This window comes from Staurois parvus, unplaced genomic scaffold (assembly GCF_062004578.1).
Source record: "Staurois parvus isolate SC_StPar_1 unplaced genomic scaffold, SC_StPar_1.0 ptg000389l, whole genome shotgun sequence".
Lineage (NCBI taxonomy): Eukaryota > Metazoa > Chordata > Amphibia > Anura > Ranidae > Staurois > Staurois parvus.
The window spans coordinates 985,683-1,008,872 of record NW_028318185.1 but is presented as its reverse complement, the minus strand read 5'-3'; the positions used below and the strand labels follow the sequence as shown (position 1 = coordinate 1,008,872).

Below are 23,190 nucleotides of genomic sequence, written 5' to 3'. Positions count from 1 at the left end.
CATTTACTAACAACCAGGGCACATGTTAAGTCATTTTGTCCTATTTATCATGTTAAACAGCCTCCTGCTTACCTGTAACAAACACAGAAAACCCTTAATTACATGTGACTGGATATTTTCACTGTAATCACTGTCCTATAGGAAACAAAGTGTTAGACTTTTAGTTCCTACTTCTGTGTCTTCCTATTATCACAGGAAGTAGTTCTGCCCTCTTGTGATGGTACAATAAAAATGCAATCACTAGTACCTTCTATTGACAAAGATAGATTACTGTTATATTAGGTATTAGGCTTTGGATTTAAATTTTATGGGGCTGCCTATTTTCTATACCTCTTACACTCTCCCCCACAAATTGTTATGTCGTCCCTGACATACGCAGAATTTTTTTAAGAAAACATTCTTTTACTTGTCTAGTAGGACATAGGAAGCCAATGGTAAGTAGTAACCAAGTTACTTGAGGAAACATCCTCCCTGTGACATCTACTCCCTATTACATCACAGCTTCCCACCAGGCCCACAGCGCTATAGTACCTGGCAAGATATAGTTGCGTGTAACCAACTATTTAGTAAAACCCCTTTCTATACATATTTGTATAGGTTACGAAGTTTAGACAAAGGTGATGGGAAACTAGGGAACATCTTATTACTTTTATACCTTTTTATCATAATGGTGGAATACCCATTGTACATCAACAATGCAGCATAACGTTGCCATCTACTGCTCTGTACTTTTATCGGCCGACTCTGTCTCTTTGTAACATCAAGTTCCCTCACCTAAAACTGTTTCTGCTTGACCTACAATATCTGCAGTACAAATGCAATTATATTTTTCCTTACTTAACCAACAGAAAAGTAACATATAATTATTCTGGTTTTGGTAATTAACTTTGGTATAGTGTCCCAAATAGTAAACAGTGGATCAATAAACATAATCACTTCTACCAATTTCTATAGTCTTCAGCAAAACATTCTGAACTGAAATACCAGCTAGAGTCAACAGGTAATGTAGGAATACTGTCTATAACCTGTATAGATGAAACTCTGGTAACACTACTGGGTTGACCTAAAGTGTCATATGTCAAAATCTTTGGTTGTCTCCTGTTCCTGTAGGGTTGTATTCTACATTGAGGAAGTGAATCTGAAAGGTCCTCATTCTCCTCTACATCACTTTCAACAAGTTGTTCTGTGTTCTCTGTTGCTGGGCATTCTTCTTCTATACCTCCAAATGCATACTCAGTTTGTTCAATTTGATCTATAGGCTCAGTCTCTCTGACTCCTTCTACATCATACTCACTTACTTCCAGCTGACGTGGATAGAACTCAATAGCTTCTGGATTTAGCTCTGTACTTTCCTCTGGGTGGTCATGCTGGGTGACTGGGATGAAAGATCTCCAGTTTCTTTGTTCGTGATCTGATTCATTTTCTGATTCTCCCTCAGATATCTGTGTAGGTTGTTGAGTTGTATTTCGATCCTTCACTTGCTTTCTTGCATTGGTTCTTTTGGGTATTTGTTGACCTTGGTCGCTAGGTAGATAATCACATAGCAATAGTAAGTTGCGATGTAAAATCCTTGTTCGGCCTTTTCCAGTTTCTGGTTTGATTTCATACACTGGACTGTCTGCACACTTCTTTTTAAGAACAACATGTATGGTATCTTCCCAAAATGATCTCAATTTTCCTGGACCTCCTCTTTCGGTAAGATTTCTGACTAGAACTTTGCTACCTAGTAGAAGTTCAGCTCCATGAATTTTCTTGTCATAGTGTTCTTTTCCTCTCTGTGCAGCTTGAATAGCTATTTTTGAAGCAACCTTATAGGCCTCAGACATTCTATCTGTCCATATGTTCACATATTCAGAGTAGTTCTTGTATTTTTCAGTTACTGGAGTGTCAAACATACTATCAATGGGTAGCCTTGGAGACCTTCCAAACAGTAGAAAGAATGGAGATTGTCCTGTAGCTTCACTTCGAGTACAATTATATGCATGGACTACCTTTGCTAGTGAATTTTTCCAGTCCTTTTTGGAAGCTGGTGACAGGGTACGAAGCATTGATAGCAGGGTGCGATTAAATCTTTCAACTTGCCCATTACCTTCTGGGTGATATGGCGTTGTGTGAGAATTTTGGATGTGGCAGTGCTTCCCTAATGTCAAAAACAAGTGATTTTCAAACTCTCTACCCATATCATGGTGAATTCTGGTAGGAAATCCGAATTTCAAGACAAAATCATTGAATATTTTGTCAGCAACAGTTTTTGCGGACTTGTTCTTGGTTGCATATGCCTGAGCAAATCTTGTAAAATGATCTATTACCACTAAGATATACTCATATCCACCTTTACATTTCTCGAGATGAAGAAAGTCAATGGAGACCATCTCAAAAGGATAAGTTGTCACAATATTGTTCAACGGGGCCCGAACAAGCTTATTTGGCCGTTTGTCTTTCAGACAAGTACATTGACGAGTGATGTAATACTCAGTGTCCCTTTGCATATGTGGCCAAAAGAATCTTTCTCTGATTAAATTTACAGTCCTTTCTACTCCTAAGTGTCCCATCTCTTCATGTAACTCCTTCCATACTAAGTGATGGTACAACTTGGGCAACACTAGTTGAGAACCAGATGATGTTTTCCGTCTCAAAATGTTATTGTCGTCGAGGTAGAGTTTGGTCCATTGTTTCATAAGTATGAAAAGATCAACAGGTTCACCTTGTCGTTCCTGTTTGGATGGAAACTTGTTTTGGCTTTTATACTTCCATACTTTTCCAATCACAGAGTCTTCCTTCTGTGCGGTTCTTATTGTCTCTTTTGGTATTTGAGTTACCTTCTTTGGTGCTGCATCGGTTGTATTGGCAATCGTCATTGGACATAGCCAAGGTATCCTTTCTTTTTGATGTGCTTGAATTGCTTGGGTTATGCAAGAGATGACTTTGGGGTCTACTTCTTGTGAACATTGTTGCATGTATTGTTCAGGACTCAATGGCATACGAGAAAGTACATCTGCATCAGCATTCCTTCTCCCAGGACGATATTTAATAGTGAAGTTGAAGTCAGCTAGTTCTGCAACCCATCGATGTCCTGTAGCATTCAATTTTGCTGTAGTGAGGACATAGGTTAGTGGATTGTTGTCAGTATATACAATAAATGATGGATAGTAATATAGGTAATCTCGGAATCGATCACATATTGCCCACTTCATTGCTAGAAACTCGAGCTTCCCTGAATGCATGTGGTAGTTTTTCTCAGCAGGTGTGAGAGTTCTAGACCCATAAGCAATCACCTTTAGTTTCTCCTCTTGCTCTTGGTATAATACAGCTCCTAGTCCTTCTTGTGAGGCATCACAGTGAAGAACAAAGGGTTTGGAATAATCGGGGTAACCCATAACTGGAGGATGAGTTAACACTTCAATGAGCTGGTTCAGTACTACCTGATGATGGTCAGTCCAGGCTATAGACTGATAGGACGGAAGTTGACCTTTTGACTTTGGGATTGGTTTCCGCCTCTTCTTTGTATGGTTATCTGGTGTTGAGGTTGTGGTAGGTGTCAAACCTGCTGACAATAGTTCATAGAGAGGTTTGGCAATTCTGGAGAAGTTTTGAACATAAGGGCGATAGTAGGAAATAAATCCTAATAGTTTCCTGAGTTCTCCGACAGTCTTTTGTTGGTTGTTTCTTAAGGCAAGAACAGGTGCTGTGTCGGCCGGGTCCATAGAGTGGCCTTCTTTTGACACAATCTTGCCCAGGAATCTGACTTTATTTTGAAAAAGTTCACACTTCCTGGCTGTTAACTTGATTCCGTGTTCTTGGTAACGTTGGAGTACTGACCGGACATGCTCCACATGCTCCTGGAATGATTTACTATGGACAAGGTTGTCATCTAAGTATGGCAGGCAAATCTCATCTCTCAGTCCTATTAAACATGTCTCCATACTGCGTTGGAATTCGGCTGGTGCAGAGCTCAGACCAAAGGGTATTCGGATCCATTCATACAAACCCCAAGGTGTAATGAATGCTGTCAATGGTCGACTGGCTTCTTCCATAAATCCTTGATGGTATGCTTTCCCCTGGTCTAGCACAGAAAACCATGAACTTTCTCCTAGACTGTCCAGCATGTCTTGGATTCTAGGAATTGGATGACGGTCAGGAATGTACTTCTGGTTCAACTCTCTATAATCGCAACACAGTCTTAAACTGCCATCTTTCTTTCTTACGCACACAATGGGTGAGGAATATGATGATTTTGATTCTGCAATCCATCCTCGATTTATCAGATCCTGCAGATATTCCTTAACTTCTTGGTGCAGTGGTTTCGGTACAGACATGTAAGTTCTCGTGACCGGTGTACTGTCTTTGAGACAAATCTGTAACTGTAAAGAAGGAATACATCCTACATCAGAGTCATCTTTGGCAAAAGCATTGCATTCTTCCTTTAGCATTTCTTTGACGATTTGTTGATCTTCAGGAGGGAGGTGTTTCAAAGGCACTGGCGGGTCCCAGCACTCCTAATTGTCATCCCCCACCCGCGGATAAGTCTCATTTGGATTTCCAATTTTCCCTTTTGGTCCTACCTTGAGTGTCTGTGGTTCAGAGGTCACCGAATTAGTAAACATATTTGCTGATTGTTTCAATTGTACTTGAGCCGGATATGTTGTTTTTATGGGCTCTACACCTCCAATCTTTGTTTGACCTGGTAACACAATGTCCCGTTTAGTTGTATTCCAAACTGGAATGGTCAGTTTGGAGAATTGTCCTCTTTGAAATGAGACTAGTGTCTCACCAATATGCAGTCCATCCGGCAGGTGATAAGCCTCACTCGGTGTAAACAAAACTGTCTGAGCCTGCAAGGACGGTTTGGTGTGAGCACTACACCGGATGTATGTTACAGTATTTGCAGGGATTCTTTGGTTCTTAGTACCAGTCTTTACGATAGCACCACTGGTTTCCCTACAGTTGGCTTGTAGTAAGCTTACAAGGACTTCTGCTTTGGGGGTTGGCAGTTCCAAAGCTGTTCTTAATATGTCCACAAAACCTGGGATAACTTTCTTCCCATCAGCAACTGTCTCTTTGAATGTTTCTTCAATTATATTACAGCCGATAATTGGCTTCTCAGCTACTTTCTCATCTTCAGAGACTACTAGTGGTACTAATAACTGTTTGGTAGTATTACTGCTCGATGTAAGCTGAAAGGTTACCTCAATCCAACCTGAGAATGGAATCTTTGTCTCATTGGCTACTTTCCCTTGGAGTACCCCTGGTCCCAGCAGTTCTTCAAACGATCGGAGCACAGTGTGTGGCAGTACTCGCTGTCTCCAGCCCTCATTGATAATGCTAACCTGAGAGCCAGTATCCCATAAGGCCTGGACAGGTGTTTTGTCTATTTCACAGTTCATAAGGCATCTCTTTCCAATAAGATCCAGTAGCTTGTTGTGCTTTTTCAAAGTGATGCCATTCACATTGGTTGGCAATTTTTCAGCTGTCGGGGATAGTCTTTGAGCAGGGCAGGTTGGCGTTTTCCTCCAGTAGTCTGCGTTTAACTTTCCAGCCAGGGCTCTGATGGTAGGTTGGGGACTGGTTTCTTTACTACTGACATGATTTGCACTTTGGGACGCAGGTTTGGTTCTGGCACAGGTTACTGTCGGTCCCTTAACAGCAACCTTCTCCCGTTTAACTGATTCTGTTTGGCCGCTCTGCATTGTCTCGCCCTATGTCCAGCTCGACCACAGTTAAAGCAATGGTCACATGCAGTTCTCTGATCAGTCGTTTCACAAGATTGACAAGTCCCTGTCCTTCGTCCAACAGTTGTTCTAGGTCCTCCAAAGCCATGCTCTTGTCGAGTTCTCGAACCTTGGAGACGTGTTTTCATATCGAATATTTCTTGTTGCAACTGTATTACTATCTTTTCAAGGTCAGAGTTACTCTTTGAAGGCTGTTGGATTGCCAGACTACTTGTTTGTGATGGAAGCAAAGGGAGGGTGCCTGGTATCTGAGAACAATGGAGGATGTTGGCCTGGCACTCTCTTCCCTTCGTCAGGTTACTGTGCTCAGATTTCTTTTGTTTCTGCTCCCTTTCCATCTCCATGTTTGTAGCCTCATTCATCTTCTCTATGAGCAACTCATCTGAGACTGTAGGATCGTCCAAGTGTTGTTTTAGTTGAAACTTGATATGGTCACTTCTCAGTCCACTGCCCACTGACCTTAAGAATTTCTTTTGTATAAATTCAGTGCCAAAGTGTTCATCTGAACCTTCCCCTTGTGAAACAAACAGCAAATGGTATTTCAATGCAATGGCCCTAAATAGGAAGTTCTGGGGAGTCTCTTTACTATTCTGTGATATATTGATCAATTGTTGGTATAGTTCGGAAGCATTTTCCTCTTTATAATGGCTTTTTAGGATTCTCTTGAGTGGCACTAGGGTCATTCCACTCTTCAGCTCTAGCATGCCTCTGAGACTTGACCCAGGACTAATGGCTTTCACCACAGCTTCCACAAGCTCTGACTCGGGATACCCCTTTTGCAGTCCCATGTCAATCTGGTGCATGAGGTTAGTATAGGACAGCTTATCTTTCTGTTCCTCTTCACCTATCTGACCAGCAATTTTAAAGTGCTTTCTGATTGTAACTTCTGGCAAGTTAGTATGGGAAAGTCTCTGAGCAACTAGATTAGGGTCTTGATTTGCAGGACTTTCTTTTGAGTCTTTGTCTGTAGTGCTAAGTTCTTTCATCTGTCCCTCTATCATCTTGGCCGTTTCTTGAACTTTTTCCTGTATACTGTAGTATTGCTGTTTTAAATCCTTTAACTGTTGTTCTGCTTGAGGGTCTTTGCCACTATCGCTTGGTGCTTCCATGTTATCTCTATTCTCTAACTCACCAATGAATTTCTTAGTTGCCTGCAGAAATTGTGTCACCACTTCTTCACTTTCAGTCTCTACCAGTTCATCTAACACTTCATTCACTATCCGCATGTAATGGCGCCGGGTTTTTCCTTTTGCCATACTTGCTTCGGAGGCCTTTATAAACTGGCAAGTCTCCATGAGATCATCGACTGTCATGTGAATCAGATGTTCACTGATTTCGTCTTGCAACTTTTCGATATCCATACTCCTAATGTTTTTCTCTAACTTCACCACGGACAGTGTAGTCACTCCTTTTCATTTCCGGACCTTTTGGCGTTCCTTTCACCTGGCCCCACGTTGGGCGCCAATTTTGTTGCACATACGGTAAATAATTAAACTGTGCGAAGGATGGGTCGGGTGAAACCAGAAGTGTTTTATTAGGAATGGCTGTAACAAACACAGAAAACCCTTAATTACATGTGACTGGATATGTTCACTGTAATTACTGTCCTCTATACATTACTAAATATTTCCATATACATTAATAAGTATTTTCATATACATTAATAAACATCTTTAATTGCAATACTGAATATCTAGACCTCTGCAGATATGCTAGTGACCTATTCTGCATAACAATAGCGTATTACAATAGAGAAATCACATTCCCTGTATCTTTGCGCCAAATCACATAGCTGCAATATATATTCACATTTATGCTACAAGTAATCTGATTGCATCATAGTAACAGCGACATTTACTAACAACCAGGGCACATGTTAAGTCATTTTGTCCTATTTATCATGTTAAACAGCCTCCTGCTTACCTGTAACAAACACAGAAAACCCTTAATTACATGTGACTGGATATGTTCACTGTAATCACTGTCCTATAGGAAACAAAGTGTTAGACTTTTAGTTCCTACTTCTGTGTCTTCCTATTATCACAGGAAGTAGTTCTGCCCTCTTGTGATGGTACAATAAAAATGCAATCACTAGTACCTTCTATTGACAAAGATAGATTACTGTTATATTAGGTATTAGGCTTTGGATTTAAATTTTATGGAGCTGCCTATTTTCTATACCTCTTACACATGCAAGGCAAAAGCTATCCAACATGTCATGATTGGTGGGCAGTAAGCCTGGCAAACACAATGCATTCAAGCAAAGAGGGAAGCACTAAAACCGACTTGCAACCCTATGAAATGCACACCATTTGGTGGCAAAAATTGGGTTAAATGATAAGTTCACCTTTTAAAAAAATTATATATGCAAATTTTTTTGCAGCTAAAATAATGTGCACTTATTATTTTTTTTTTACTTGGAGCCTGTAAAGCATGGCACCTGCTATCAGCAGACCGGTCTGCTGCTTCTCTTTTCACTGTCCAGTCACTGGGTGGGGGAAGGACAAGACTGTAAGAGTTATGTAACTTCAGCTGAGAAAAATCCGGTCTCCTGTCTGGCCAGAGAGGGCTGTACTGTCATTTCCTCAAGCTTAACCTCTCCAAAACCGAGCTTCTCGTCTTCCCCCCTGCCTGCGCCCCCCCCCCCCATCCTATCCATCACTACTAACATCACCACCATCAATCCCGCCCCGCAAGCCAAAGTCCTTGGAGTCATTCTGGACTTTAACCTCTCCTTCCAACCTCATGTCAAATCACTTACAAACACATGCAGGCTCCACCTCCGCAATATCGCCAAAATACGCTCCTTCCTTACCCCAGACACCACTAAACTACTCGTACACTCCCTGATCATCTCACGCCTTGACTACTGCAACTCCCTCCTCACCGGCCTACCCCAGTGCAGGCTCTCCCCGCTTCAGACCATCCTGAACTCAGCGGCTAGACTCATCCACCTCACCAACCGCTCCACCTCTGCCACCCCCCTCTGCCTATCCCTCCACTGGCTCCCTATCGCCAAACGCATCAAATTCAAACTACTCACTCTGACCTACAAAGCCGTTCACAACACTGCCCCCAACTACCTAACCAACCTGATTCCCAATTACCACCCTACCCGTACCCTTCGCTCTTCACAGGACCTCCTTCTATCTTGCTCCCTGGTCTCCTCCTCACACGCACATCTGCAAGACTGCTCCAGGTCCTCCCCCATCCTCTGGAACTCACTACCCCAATCCATCAGACTGTCACCTTCCCTCCTCACCTTCAGGCGCTCCCTGAAAACCCACCTCTTCAGGGAAGCCTACCCCACCCTCACCTAACTGCTGCTCTTCTTCATTCCTCCTACCACTCCATCCCCCACAGCCACTTCCTCCTGTACCACTACCCCCTCCCTCCTAGATTGTAAGCTCGAAAGAGTAGGGTCCTCGACCCCCTCGTGTGCTGTTTGTAGTTGCTGTACTGTTTCATGTATTGTCCCCCCTCTATTGTACAGCGCTGAGCAAACCCTTTGGCGCTCTATAAACTCGATGTAATGTAATGTGACGTGGCTGTGTAAAGCCCTGTACACATGATGAGAATATCGGACGAACGATTGTCTGTTTTTTTTCACCTGCTAGTCTCATATCGACAGTGAAAAGGTTACTAAAGATACAAAAATTCTCGTATGAAAGAAAAGAATTTCAAAAGTGATGTCGTGTATTTTTAATTGTATTTTCGGATGACTTTTGTACTGAATAAATGAAAATTGTGCGACCTGGTATCGTTAGAGAAACATTTTTGCGTTTTGCCCTTCGGATATTATCACATGATAATATATTATAATTAACCTCCATAGCGGTCTGATTATGTCCATATTTCTGTGCTCAAAGCGGTACATTTTTTTGCATGGAAATATGTATTTTTTGTTATTGTAGGCCTGTAATTTTTAGGATTAACTCACTGAAATCTGTCCGAACAAGAGTCTAGTAAACATCCCGGGTATGTTAAAATTTGAAACACGAAATCAAAATTTATAATTTAATAAATAATCCTAAAAAATAATAGTATAATAATAATAAATGTAATTCAATAATGTAATCAAACCAAAAACACTGAAATTTGAAATAGAGCGCCAAGTTCGCACATCGCTGAGCAAAGTCGCAAAATCGTTTTCAGTGTCTGATGAGGAATTTCCCCCACGAATCGTTATCACTCAATTCTGCAAGTGGTTCTGATTTACTATCTCTGTTCTCTAGCCGGTCTAAAACCGATTTTGACGTGAAGGGACGCTTTTTGGACGCCATGGACGTTTTTCAGTTTCCAGGCAGAAAGAACAGTAAAAATGCAGGCAGGGCGCAGGACGAAGCACTCGGGACAAAATGTATGTGAAATGGTTTGATACAGGAATGTTATACTATGTGATTTTAGTGTATTTAGTGAATGTCACTTTTTGTCATATTCAAATTTCCCGCCGTTCCGTCCCCCGTACGTCCCGACGTCGCAGGGAACGGAACCCAGAAGACAGATGCCGGCAACGGCCGGAGGACATTACAGGGGACACTGCAGGAGGGACATCGCGGGAGCGCAGGACAAGGTAAGTGCAGAAGGGATCCCTGAGCAACGCCGCATGGTAAGCCCGAGTGTAGCTCGGGGTCACCGCTTGTGCTGCTGAAACTTTACCCCGAGCTACACTCAGGGAGGTTAAGGATATTATCGGCTCTCGAAAGCTGTGTACTAACAATCCGATTATCGGACGATCGGTCCTCATACAAACATTTTTGTACGATTTTCTCTCATCGCTTTACTCTCAGAACTGGATGGAGAAAAATATAAATCTTTTGGCAGATAAAAACTATTCCAACTCTTCCGACACAACCTCTTTTTCCACTGACTGATGCATTTACCTTGATTTGCCCTTTAATTTCTGCTTCACTGATATGAAGATTAGTGTGTGACTTTTGCCTTACATGAAATGCCATGCATTATTATGATAATTAGATTTCCCGCTAGGATCGGTCAAATTAAAGACTACGACACGTATGTCGTTACTGAAACTTTCACCGGTTTCCTCGCAAATTGCTTCCCTTTGTAATGCTAATACTTTGCATATATAGTATGTTAAAGCGGAACGCCATACAGAATACTGCACCTCCATAATTACATCACTAAAGAAGAACTATTGGCAAAACTTTTTTTTTATTTTGGATAGAGTAAGGGGGGTTATCACCCCTGTTTTTTCACCATCTGTGTCCCAATGGAGAGATTTCCCTTAACTTCCTCTCCCATAGCCGAACAGGAAGTGAGAGCAAATCCCTCCAATTAAGGGAATTTCTTGGGGACCCCAGATCACCAGATCTAGTTTCCCCATTGGAAGAAAAATGGCTAACAGATCGTTTCAGAGAGTAGTGGTTAACCACTTACCCTCCTGAGGATTTACCCCCCTTCCTGACCAGGCCATTTTTTGCGTTACAGCGCTACGTTACTTTAACTGACAATTGTGCGGTCATGCAACAAATAAAAGGCATGGAGGAGCTCAGCTATGAGGGAAGATTAGAGAAACTGAATGTATTCTCTCTTGAGAAGAGGAGATTAAGGGGGATATGATCTCCATGTATAATACATAAGGGGGGGATATGATCTCCATGTATAATACATAAGGGGGGATATGATCTCCATGTATAATACATAAGGGGGGATATGATCTCCATGTATAATACATAAGGGGGGATATGATCTCCATGTATAATACATAAGGGGGGATATGATCAACATGTATAATACATAAGGGGGGGATATGATCTCCATGTATAATACATTAGGGGGGATAGGATCTCCATGTATAATACATAAGGGGGGATATGATCACCATGTATAATACATAAGGGGGGATATGATCTCCATGTATAATACATAAGGGGGGGATATGATCTCAATGTATAATACATAAGGGGGGATATGATCTCCATGTATAATACATAAGGGGGGATATGATCTCCATGTATAATACATAAGGGGGGATATGATCTCCATGTATAATACATTAGGGGGGATAGGATCTCCATGTATAATACATAAGGGGGGATATGATCACCATGTATAATACATAAGGGGGGATATGATCTCCATGTATAATACATAAGGGGGATATGATATCCATGTATAATACATAAGGGGGGATATGATCTCCATGTATAATACATAAAGGGGGATATGATCTCCATGTATAATACATAAGGGGGATATGATCACCATGTATAATACATAAGGGGGGATATGATCTCCATGTATAATACATAAGGGGGGATATGATCTCCATGTATAATACATAAGGGGGATATGATATCCATGTATAATACATAAGGGGGGATAGGATCTCCATGTATAATACATAAGGGGGGATATGATCAACATGTATAATACATAAGGGGGGATATGATCACCATGTATAATACATAAGGGGGATATGATCTCCATGTATAATACATAAGGGGGATATGATCTCCATGTATAATACATAAGGGGGGATATGATCTCCATGTATAATACATAAGGGGGGATATGATCTCCATGTATAATACATAAGGGGGGATATGATCTCCATGTATAATACATAAGGGGGGATATGATCTCCATGTATAATACATAGGGGGGATATGATCTCCATGTATAATACATAAGGGGGGATATGATCTCCATGTATAATACATAAGGGGGGATATGATCTCCATGTATAATACATAAGGAGGGATATGATCTCCATGTATAATACATAAGGGGGGATATGATCTCCATGTATAATACATAAGGAGGGATATGATCTCCATGTATAATACATAAGGAGGGATATGATCTCCATGTATAATACATAAGGGGGATATGATCTCCATGTATAATACATAAGGGGGGATATGATCTCCATGTATAATCATAAGGGGGGATATGATCACCATGTATAATCATAAGGGGGGATATGATCTCCATGTATAATACATAAGGGGGGGGGATATGATCTCCATGTATAATACATAAGGGGGGATATGATCTCCATGTATAATACATAAGGGGGGATATGATCTCCATGTATAATACATAAGGGGGGATATGATCTCCATGTATAATCATAAGGGGGGATATGATCACCATGTATAATACATAAGGGGGGGATATGATCAACATGTATAAATACATCAGTGGTTCATATAGTGAACACAGTGTAGAGTTATTCACCCTGAGGTCATCACAGAGGACAAGGGGGCGCTCTTTACGTATGGAGGAAAAGAAATTTAATCTCCAAACACGGAAAGGTTTCTTCACAGTGAGAGCTGTGAAAATGTGGAACAGACTCCCTCAAGAGTTGGTTCTGGCCAGCTCAGTGGATTGCTTTAAAAAAGTCCTGGATTGTTTCTTAGCTACACAGAATATAACTGGATATAACATTTATAGGTAAAGTTGATCCAGGGAATATCCGATTGCCTCTCGGGGGATCAGGAAGGATTTGTTTTCTTTGCAGGAGCAAATTGGATCATACTTTGCTGGATTTTTTGCCTTCCTCTGGATCACCTGTGGGTGTAGGATTATAACTTTTTTTTATGGTTGGATGGACTTTTGTCTTTTTTTAGCCAGACTAACTATGTAACTAAGATTTCCCCTCTATTACTTTTCTGGGAACAACCCAAAATTTGAGATTTTCTTTTACTTTCTCTTTCAATGATAATGGTAAACAGGAGAAACCGAGAGGGGGAATCTCCCTAATGGTGGCACAGACAGCAGTAAAAACTGACAGGGGTTCTAATCCCTCTCCACTCAATCCAAAACTAAAAGTGTTGCCTTTAGTTATACTTTATGTTCTTTTGAATGCAAGCAGTATAAATACCTGAATATGATCATACAGTCCCTGTACAGTGTGAGAGGAAGAAACAGCACAAGGAGACAGTTCATGTGCTGACAAGAAACATGTTGATAGGAGGAGAGAGCAGAGTGACTGAGAAATGAGTTAATCACTGTGCTGCTTCTTCTTTCACTGTACAGTCACAGGCTGGGTGTGGATCCAGAATAAATTAAGCTGTGGCTAGGACCTCTAGTGGCTGAAAAAAGTACTGCAGGTGAAAGCTCTGGGTTGAGGCTGAATATTGCCCCAGCAGGTGGTTTTGTTATTTTATCTTTTTACTGTCTATCCATTTTCATTGCATCATTCTTGGCTGGAGTTCTGCTTTAACCGTTCCTGTTGCTTTCGCACATTATTATCATTCTGTGCGTATTCTGCAAGGCAGAGAGCAATATGTAAATAACTGGAATTCATGGCAACCGGTCAGCCTAATTCTTTTCTTTTACCCGGACTGTTCTTAGCTGACACAAGGTTAAATCTGTTGCGGGTTTTATATTTTAACCTCCTCATTGTTCCTGACATCAATTTATTCAATTATCCCATCTGCAACAAAGGCTGGCAATTCAGTCTTAGCGAATGACAAAAATAATTTGTAATCTGATCGCCTGCAGTGAAAACAGTATTTTATTACCATTTGTAGACCTGGACAAATTGCAGCCCCAGGGTTGACCCTTTGACTGTCTCTACCTGGCCCTCAATGCCCCCCTGTGTCAGCATGCCCCTCTATGTTTGTATGCTTGGGAACAGCCCTGTCCAGCTGTTATTTTCTGTTATTTTACAGCTCAGGTGGGCAGCTGGGGGGGGAGGGCGACTGGCAGTAAAACCATGGCTCAGACACCTATTTCTACCACCCCACGCCCTGATCACCCATCTAAAAAGAGAGTTCTATTTCATGGAAAGTTGCACCTGTTTCCTTGCCCACACTCAAAAAAAGCCTATAAAAGGTACCAGGGGCATTTCATGGGGCCCCCTAATGACCCTGGGCCCAGGGTCAGTAGGGGGCCCCATGAGATGCCCCTGGTACCTTTTTAATAGGCTTTTTTGAGTTTGGGCAAGGACACAGGGGCCCCATGATCCCCTATTGCCCGGGGGCCCCATGAGTTGTCAGTCAGCCCCTGGGTGTTCCCCAACTTTTAGCCATGTGGTGCATGTAAGCAATTGTTGCTGATCCCCATCTGGATATTGTAGTTGCCTGGCTGTTTCTGGATTCGGCAATTACTGGCTCAGAACAAGCATGTGGGCAGTGAAAGAAGAACTCTTTATCTGCATTCTCAATCCATTTCAATGACTGAGAAAGTATGGAAGCCACTCGATCAGCATGACAGCCAGGTAACCGGCCTTTTCAGAAGGGGATCAGCAGTGGCCAGCTTATAAAAGTGTCCTCCACAGGCTCGTTCACACCAGAAATCTAAAGTGGTAATAAACCTTAAAGTGGTTGTAAACCTCAGACATGAAATATGAACAAAGCATATCCTTCTATAGTGTGTACTTGCCTCAATCCAGAGCCGTAAGTGTCATTTTTGTCTGCTGTCTTGTTCTTCTGTTATCAGCATGAGTCACTTCTGATGAGTTTTCCTGATACCAAGAGTAAAATGGGGACAGGGGAGGGACCTCCAGTTGATTGACAGCCTCAGCTCTGTTCCTGTGTGCTGTGTGAAGGGGGTGTGTCCCTTCCCTCCAATCAGCTGTCCTCACTGAGTTTAACTTCAGCTCCCCGCCCCTGCTTTATAGAGCTGAGAAATCCTGTGTAAATTCTACTCTTTGGATGGATGTGGAGGAGACACAGCCGCAGATAAACAGGTACAACTTATGTAGAAGGATTTGTTTCATCTCTGTGTATTACCTAAGGCCAGTCACTTCACTGGGTATATGGAAGGTTTTACAACCACTTTAAATGTTTAAAATAAATTAAAGTAGCTTAGCCCAGAACAGGGGTGGACTGACAACTCATGGGCCCCCCGGGCAATAGGGGATCATGGGGACCCTGTGTCCTTGCCCACACTCAAAAAAGCCTATAAAAAGGTACCAGGGGCATTTCACGGGGTCCCCTACTGACCCCGGGCCCTTGGGCAGTGCCCGTGTGCTCGAATGTTCAGTCCGCCTCTGCCCCAGAACTCGCCTTATCTGCTGCTACTTCATTAAAAACATTGACTTGGATTTGTAATTGAGCCGAACCAAAGACCCATGCTTTTGGCTTCCTGTTCTCGAGTGGCTCCATCGCCATGCAGGGTCTATGGTGTCACCCTTTTGTGTGCGATAACCTTAGGACGCTACCTGTGCCAACATGCACAAGCAGCCACTGAGGACCAGACAGGGTGAGCATGTGCAGTGAGTCTTAGGACCATGGGACTTGTAGTCCCGAGGAGGAGCCATTCATTGAAGCTGTCAGTGCATACTCCTTAACCTGAGGTTTGGGGAATCGAGCTGGAGACGGGCAATTTTAAACATAGCGAGTGATCTAGACCTTTTTTTAATCAAATTTCAGTTCTCAACTGGCCAATATTGATCTAATTAGGAACAAAAGTGAGCCTGTAGTCGAATGTAAAAAACAAAAAGGAAAGGGAAAAAAAAGAAAGTAAGCGCTGCAATGTGTTTTAACAAATGTTCACACTGCACACTAGCGCACATGCGTTGTGTGCACAATGACCACATTGCGTAGTGTGAAGGAGCCTTAAGTTTGCATTCACATTTTGCATTTCTGCGCACGTTTTGGTGCCATATGCACAAGGCAGCCCATTGGACCTACATTCGACAAACGTAGCAAAGTAGCTCATGTACTTTATTATTATTATTATTATTACTTCGAGTTTATATAGCGCCAAAGGGTTTGCTCAGCGCTGTACAATAGAGGGGGGGACAATACATGGCACAGTACAACAACAACAAACAACGTACGAGGGGTAAGAGGGCCCTACTCTTTCGAGCTTACAATCTAGGAGGGAGGGGGTAAAGGTACAGTAGGAAGTGGCTGAGGGGAATGAGGGGTGGGAGGAAAGAGGGAGAATGGCCGTTAGGTGAGGGTGGGGTAGGCTTCCCTGAAGAGATGGGTTTTGAGGGAGCGCCTGAATGTGAAGAGGGAAGGCGACAGTCTGATGGATTGGGGCAGTGAGTTCCAGAGGATGGGGGAGGACCTGGAGAAGTCCTGCAGTCGTGCATTGGAGGAGGAGACCAGGGAGCAGGATAGAAGGAGGTCCTGTGAGGAGCGAAGGGTACGGGTAGGGCGGTACTTGGGGATCAGGTTGGTGAGGTAGTCAGGGGCAGTGTTGTGAACGGCTTTGTAGGTCAGGGTTAGGAGTTTAAATTTGATGTGTTGGGCAATCGGGAGCCAGTTGAGGGAGAGGCAGAGGGGGGTGGCAGAGGTGGAGCTGGTGGTGAGGTGGATGAGTCTAGCCGCTGAGTTCAGGATGGTCTGGAGTGGGGAGAGCCTGCACTTGGGTAGGCCGGTGAGAAGAGAATTACAGTAGTCAAGGCGCGAGATGATGAGGGAGTGTACTAGAAGTTTGGTGGTGTCAAGGGTGAGGAAGGTACGTATCTTGGCAATGTTGCGAAGATGGAGCCTGCATGTGTTTTTGAGTGATTTGACATGCGGTTGGAAGGAGAGGTTCGAGTCAAGAATGACGCCAAGGACTTTGGCTTGCGGGGCGGGAGTGATAGTGGAGTTGTTGGTGATGATGGATAGGATGGGGGGGGGGTGTGGGAAGATGAGGAGCTCAGTTTTGGAGAGGTTGAGCTTGAGGAAATGTAGCGACATCCAGTCTGAGATGTCGTGTAGGAGGTGAGTGATGCGGGCGGAGATAGTGGGGGTGAGGAGAGGGGTGGAGAGGTAGATTTGGGTGTCGTCAGCGTAGAGGTGATAGTTGAAGCCGTGAGAGTGTATGAGTTTGCCCAGGGAGGAGGTGTAGATGGAGAAGAGAAGGGGTCCAAGGACAGAGCCTTGGGGGACCCCAACAGAGAGGGGGAGGGGGAGGTGGCACCATTGTAGGTGACACTGAAGGAACGTCGGGATAGGTAGGATGAGAACCAAGAGAGAGCAGTATCTCTGGTGCCAAGGGAGAGTAGTTTATTAAGGAGGAGGTGGTGGTCAACTGTGTCAAAGGCCGCAGAGAGGTCCAGGAGAAGGAGGACAGAGTAGTCGCCCTTGGCTTTGGCGTTTAGTAGGTCGTTAGTGATTTTGAGGAGGGCAGTTTCAGTGGAGTGTAGGGGACGGAAGCCGGACTGTAGTGGGTCAAGGAGGTTATTGTCTGTAAGGTGGGAGCTTAGGCGATCGTAGACTATGCGCTCAAGGAGCTTGGAGGTGAGTGGCAGCAGGGAGATGGGTCTGAGGTTGTTGGGGTCCGCGGGATCCAGGGAGGGCTTTTTGAGGATGGGGGTGATATTCGCGTGCTTTAGGGGGGAGGGGAATGCGCCAGTAGAGAGGGAGAGATTGAAGATGTGGGTGAGGGAGCGGATGAGGGAGGCGGGGGGTGACCGGAGGAGTTGAGAGGGGATAGGGTCCAGGGGGCAGGTAGTGAGGCGGGCTTCTGAGAGGACTTTGGCGACTTCCTCAGTAGTGACAGGGCTGAGGGAGTACAGTGCAGGGGGGGTTATGGTGGGCGGGGCATTGGGAGAGGTGGGAGGCAGTGCGGTTGTGAGGGCAGAGGAGGGGGGAGATGAAGGGGTGACGGGGGTGAGGAGGCTAGGTGGGGAGGTAGATTGCAAGTTGACGATATCCTTACGGATAGCGTCAATCTTGTTGTGGAAATGGGTGGCAATCTCGTGGGCGATGAGAGAGGTACTGAGTGGAGGAGGGGGGGGAGAGAGCAGGGAGTTGAAGGTGGAGAAGAGTCGGCGGGGGCAGGAGGAGAGGGTGTTGATTAGGTTAACAAACTAGGCCTGCTTGGCGGCGTGGAGGGAGGAGGTGTAGATGAGAAATGCAGATTTGTAGAGGGAGAAAGTATGAGGGGACCTGGTTTTGCGCCACAGTCTCTCCAGTGCGGGACTGCGACGTTTGAGGCGTTTAGTGCTGTCGGTCTGCCAGGGTTGAAGCGGTCTGGGTTTGATGATGCGTGTGGTAAGGGGTGCCAGAGAGTCTAGGGCAGCTGACAGTGAGTCATTGTACAAGGTGGTGGCTATGTCAGGACATGACAGTGAGAGGATGCTGTCGTGTAGGCAGTCGGCAGCAGAGTGGAGGGGGGCCGGGTTCAGGTTGCGGAGGTTGCGGCTGGTGATGGTTTGGCGTTTTTGAGGGGGGGAGTTGGGGGAAGGGGAGATGGAGAACGTGATGAGGTGGTGGTCGGGGAGAGGGAAGGGGGTGTTAGAGAACTGGTTGAGGGTACAGAGGTGGGAGAAGACGAGGTCCAGGGTGTTCCCTCCAAAGTGGGTGGAGGATTGAGTGTGCTGTGTGAGCGCGAAGGAGGAGGTTAGGTGGAGGAATTGGGAAGTAGACGGGTTGTTGTCGTTGATGGGGATATTGAAGTCCCCGAGGATGATGGTCGGTAGCTCAGAGGAGAGGAAGAAGGGGAGCCAGGCGGCGAAGTTGTCCAGGAAGTGGGGTATGGACCCAGGAGGTCTGTAGATCACTGCGATCCTTAGGGGGGTGGGTGAGAAGAGTCGGATGCAGTGCTCCTCAAAGGAGGGGAAGGAAAGAGAGGGTGGGTTAGGGAGGACCTGGAAGGTGCTAAGCGGTGATAGGAGCAAGCCGACACCACCACCTCTGCGATCGCTCAGTCTTGGTGAGTGGGTCCAGATGAGACCTCCATGGGTGAGTGCCGCAGTGGAAGTGGAGTCAGTGGCCTGTACCCAGGTTTCGGTGACTGCTAGGAGGTTGAGGGAGCGGGAGATGAAGAGGTCATGGATGGCGGTAAGCTTATTGCAAACCGAACGGGCATTCAGGAGTGCAACCGAGAGAGGGGGGATAGATATGGGGAGGAGGGGTACATGTATGAGGTTGAGGGGGTCGCGTCGGCTGGCGTGAGCAGGGGGGGCTCTAGGGGGGGGGGGGTGAGGTGGTGAGGGGCCAGGGTTCGGGGAGATGTCTCCAGCTGATATGAGAAGGAGGAGGGTGAGGAAGGTGGCGTGGGAACGGGAGGTGTAGGAGCGCATGGGTCTGAAAGTGGTGGCAAGTGGGTCAGTGGGGAAGTGGAGTAGCAGGAGGAGGTGGTGTGTGCCGTGTTGGGGAGAGGGGAGAAGTGAGGGGGCGATATAGAGCTGCTTAGCGGGGGTGGGTGGGTAGAAGGAGGCGGTTTTAGGGATGGAGGAGAGTAGGACGAGGAGGAGGAGCGTGGGCGGCATGTTGGGGTGAGCGGGGTGCTGGAAAGGTCGGGGTGGGTGAGGGGGTGCTGGTCAGGGATGGCGGAGCAGAGTGTCCGAAATGCCGTGGGAGGTGGCTGGTAGTCCCAGGTGGGGTGGAGGGCAGGGGATCCCTGGTGGGATGGTGGCCGTGCTATCCCTGGTGGGGTAGTAGCGATCCCTGGAGGGATAGTGGTTTAGGGTCCCTGGTGGTTAGGGTTTCCGGTGGATGGTGGGATCCCTGAGTGTGTCCCTGGTGGCTGGCGGTGGGATGGTGGTTGGGCTCCCTGATGGGTAGTGGGTGCCCCTGGTGGAGTACCTGGTGTCCTGGGTCCTGGAGCGTCGGGGTGGAGGTGGATCCCTCCTATGTTAGAAGGACCGTTGGTGGTGGTGGTAGCTTCCCCGGAGAAGCGGAGGCGTCCCGCCGCGATTCCATCCACGGCCGGCAGGAAACACCGCGGCTTCGGGTGCCGTGGTAGGCCTCAAGCCGCTTCGGACCGCCGGAGCTCCGCTGGAGGGACGGAGTGTCTGTGGCCCCTTCAGGGTGTTGGTGGGGACATCGGCAGCAGGCTCAGGGGCCCGGATGGCAGCAGATGGGGCGCGGGGGCACCGGAGCTGGCGAACAAGTGGCTGCTCCGGGCGAGCTGGTACCCGGTGGTCGGGGATGGACCTAGGGCCAGTGAGGGGGGCCCTGGGGAGGCTGGCTGATCGGGGAACAGAGCAGCAGCAGCCTGGGCTGATGCCCGGCGATCCGGGTCGGCTGCGCCAAAAATCGAGGCTGCGGCTGCGGCTTCGGGTGCCGGGTAGGCCGCAAGTCCCGGAGCTCCGGGAAAAAGGTCCAGTGGCCTTCCCTGGCTGACGAGCAGGGACCGGAGAGTCGTGGGGCCCCCGTCAGGGTCTGCTGCTGCCCAGATGGCAGCGGATTGGGGCCAGGGGAGCAGGAGCTCGCCGACACACGTCCTTCTCGCCGGACGTCCGGATGTGAAAAAGAGCATGATAGTTGAAGCCGTGAGAGTATGAGTTTTCCCAGGGAGGAGGTGTAGATGGAGAAGAGAAGGGGTCCAAGGACAGAGCCTTGGGGGACCCCAACAGAGAGGGGGAGGGAGGGGGAGGTGGCACCATTGTGGCACCATCACTATTGAGCGTTGAATTTTGTGCGTTTTTGTACCAACTAATTTTGCTGTATTTGACGTGCATTTTCTCTCATGTCATTTTGACTGCTTGGGGTGACATTAAAGTGTTAGCCTTGGTTCACATCTGTGCGGCCGTGCGGGCTGCGATTTGTGCGGGTACGAGAGCCCATTTATTTGAATGGACTCCCGTGCCCCAGGACAAGCAGAGAAGAAGTCCCTGCACTACTATGGAATCGAGGTTCCCAGTACGGTTGTGATTTCCAGTGGGGGCGGCCACTAGAATTAATGGCACCTGCCCGCGGGTCCCTCATTCCTCTGTGTGGGTGGTGCGGCTGCAGGTAATTGTGCGGGTCCCGCATTGGCACCACCTGCACCACCGAGGGTTACTAAATCATGACCCTGCATTCACTGTATGTGGTCTCCCACAGTACACAGAAAATGGAAATGCTATTATTTTAGTAAATATAAACTGCTAAATACCTTTTCTGATCAGCAGTTAGTGCAGTCTTGTGACTTCTATCAGTGTTTAGCTGAGCACTGGTTAAAGCTTGTAGAAGGAGTTTTCATTCACCCCTGATTGTCCTATGAGGCTGCATGACCCCTGACCCTCTGTCCGGACAGTGCTGATTGGCCCTGTGTTGATCACATGTACTCTCCAAAAGGAGAAAAATAACTCTTGCCATACACACTAAACTGAGCAAGTGCAGAGTGACTCCTACACCTCTGTACTATCAGCAGATGGATTGGAGACAGTAGAAGAAGGGGAGAATCAGAGAAGACAGGATCAAACAGCCTTTTTACGCATTGCAAAGGATTAACCCCTTAGGTCCCACAGTGAGTATAACAAGCATGCTTTACTGCATATACAGACTGATTTTACTGTTGTGGGTTTAGTAACACTTTAACAATGAATGGCATTGAACTGAATTGTAATTGTATTGTCTCCTTTTATATTGTAAAGCGCTGCGCAAACTGTTGGCGCGATATAAATCCTGAATAATAATGCTCATAATAATAACAAGCGAAATGGGTGGTTTTCAAACGTTTCATAAACACGTGCGAAATCTCACATTTTTACGCACGTTCGAGGAAGTGTGAACGCAACCTAAGGCCCCATTCACACAAAAACTGCGTTTTACACTTTGCCATATTGTTAATGCAGCAAGCAGACGCGCAAATTGAAAACGTGACAGAGGTGTCAAAATGTGCAGTAAAAAGAAAAACGCATGAAGCTCAACGCAAAGAAAGCTCCATGAGCTAATTTGACGTGCTTGATCCGCATAGGACAGCCCTTTGAAATTATTAAGCTGCCCTATGTGTACAGAGTGCGCACAAATGCATGCCGTGTGTCGCGCATCACAGTGTGAACGGAGCCTAATGAAGGCCATAGACGGGCTGTTTATCGGCCGAATTGTTGGCCGATAAACAAAAAATCTTTCAGTGCTGTTGCCGATGCTGCCACCAATGCTCACCAAAGAATGGTACAAGAAACCAGTTTGACAGAGACAGGAGCACACCATACAATGCGACAGCAATACAAATACATTATGTTTTTATTTGGATATAAATGGATACATTTGTTGCAACCGCAAGACTTTTTCATATAAAATATAATAGCGGAAGAAGAACGGAGCCGCCGTTCAGTGACACCTGTACCTTCTTCTTCTTCTTCCTTTCTTCTTCTTTCTTCCTCTTCTTCTTATCTTTCTTCTTTCTTCTTCTTCTTCTTCTTCTTTCTTCCTCTTCTTCTTCTCTTTCTTCTTCTTCCTTCTTTCTTCTTCTTCTCCTCTTTCTTCTTCTTCCTTCTGCTTCTTCTCCTTCGTTTTCCTTCTTTCTTCTCCTTCTTTTTCCTTCTTCTTTCTGCTTCTCAGATTTTTTTATCAGTAAAATGATTGGCTGGTTTGCCCATCATTGCCGGGAAAATCAGCCAATCGTCCAAATTGGCCACGAATTTTCCAACATGATCGATAAAAAAACTGTGCAAAAAACCTGAAAAACGGCCGACCAATTAACCCACTAACAGTGCAAAAATCGGCCGATTCTTCTTCTTCCTCCTCCTCCTTCTTCCTCCTCCTTCTTCTTCCCCCTCCTTCTTCTTCCTCCTCCTTCTATCTTCTTCTTCTTCCTTCTCCTTCTTCCTTCTTCTTCTTCCTTCTTCTTCTTTCTTCTTTTTCCTCCTCCCTCTTCCTCCTCCTTC

The 23,190-nt window shown here is 45.6% G+C and overlaps 1 protein-coding gene across 2 annotated transcripts in view; it reads left to right on the top strand.

The window, feature by feature from the left end:
• Nucleotides 1–23,190, top strand: part of ADCY8 (adenylate cyclase 8) — a 422,640-nt gene that overhangs the window by 114,549 nt on the left and 284,901 nt on the right. The gene's annotated exons all lie outside the window — the stretch shown is intronic.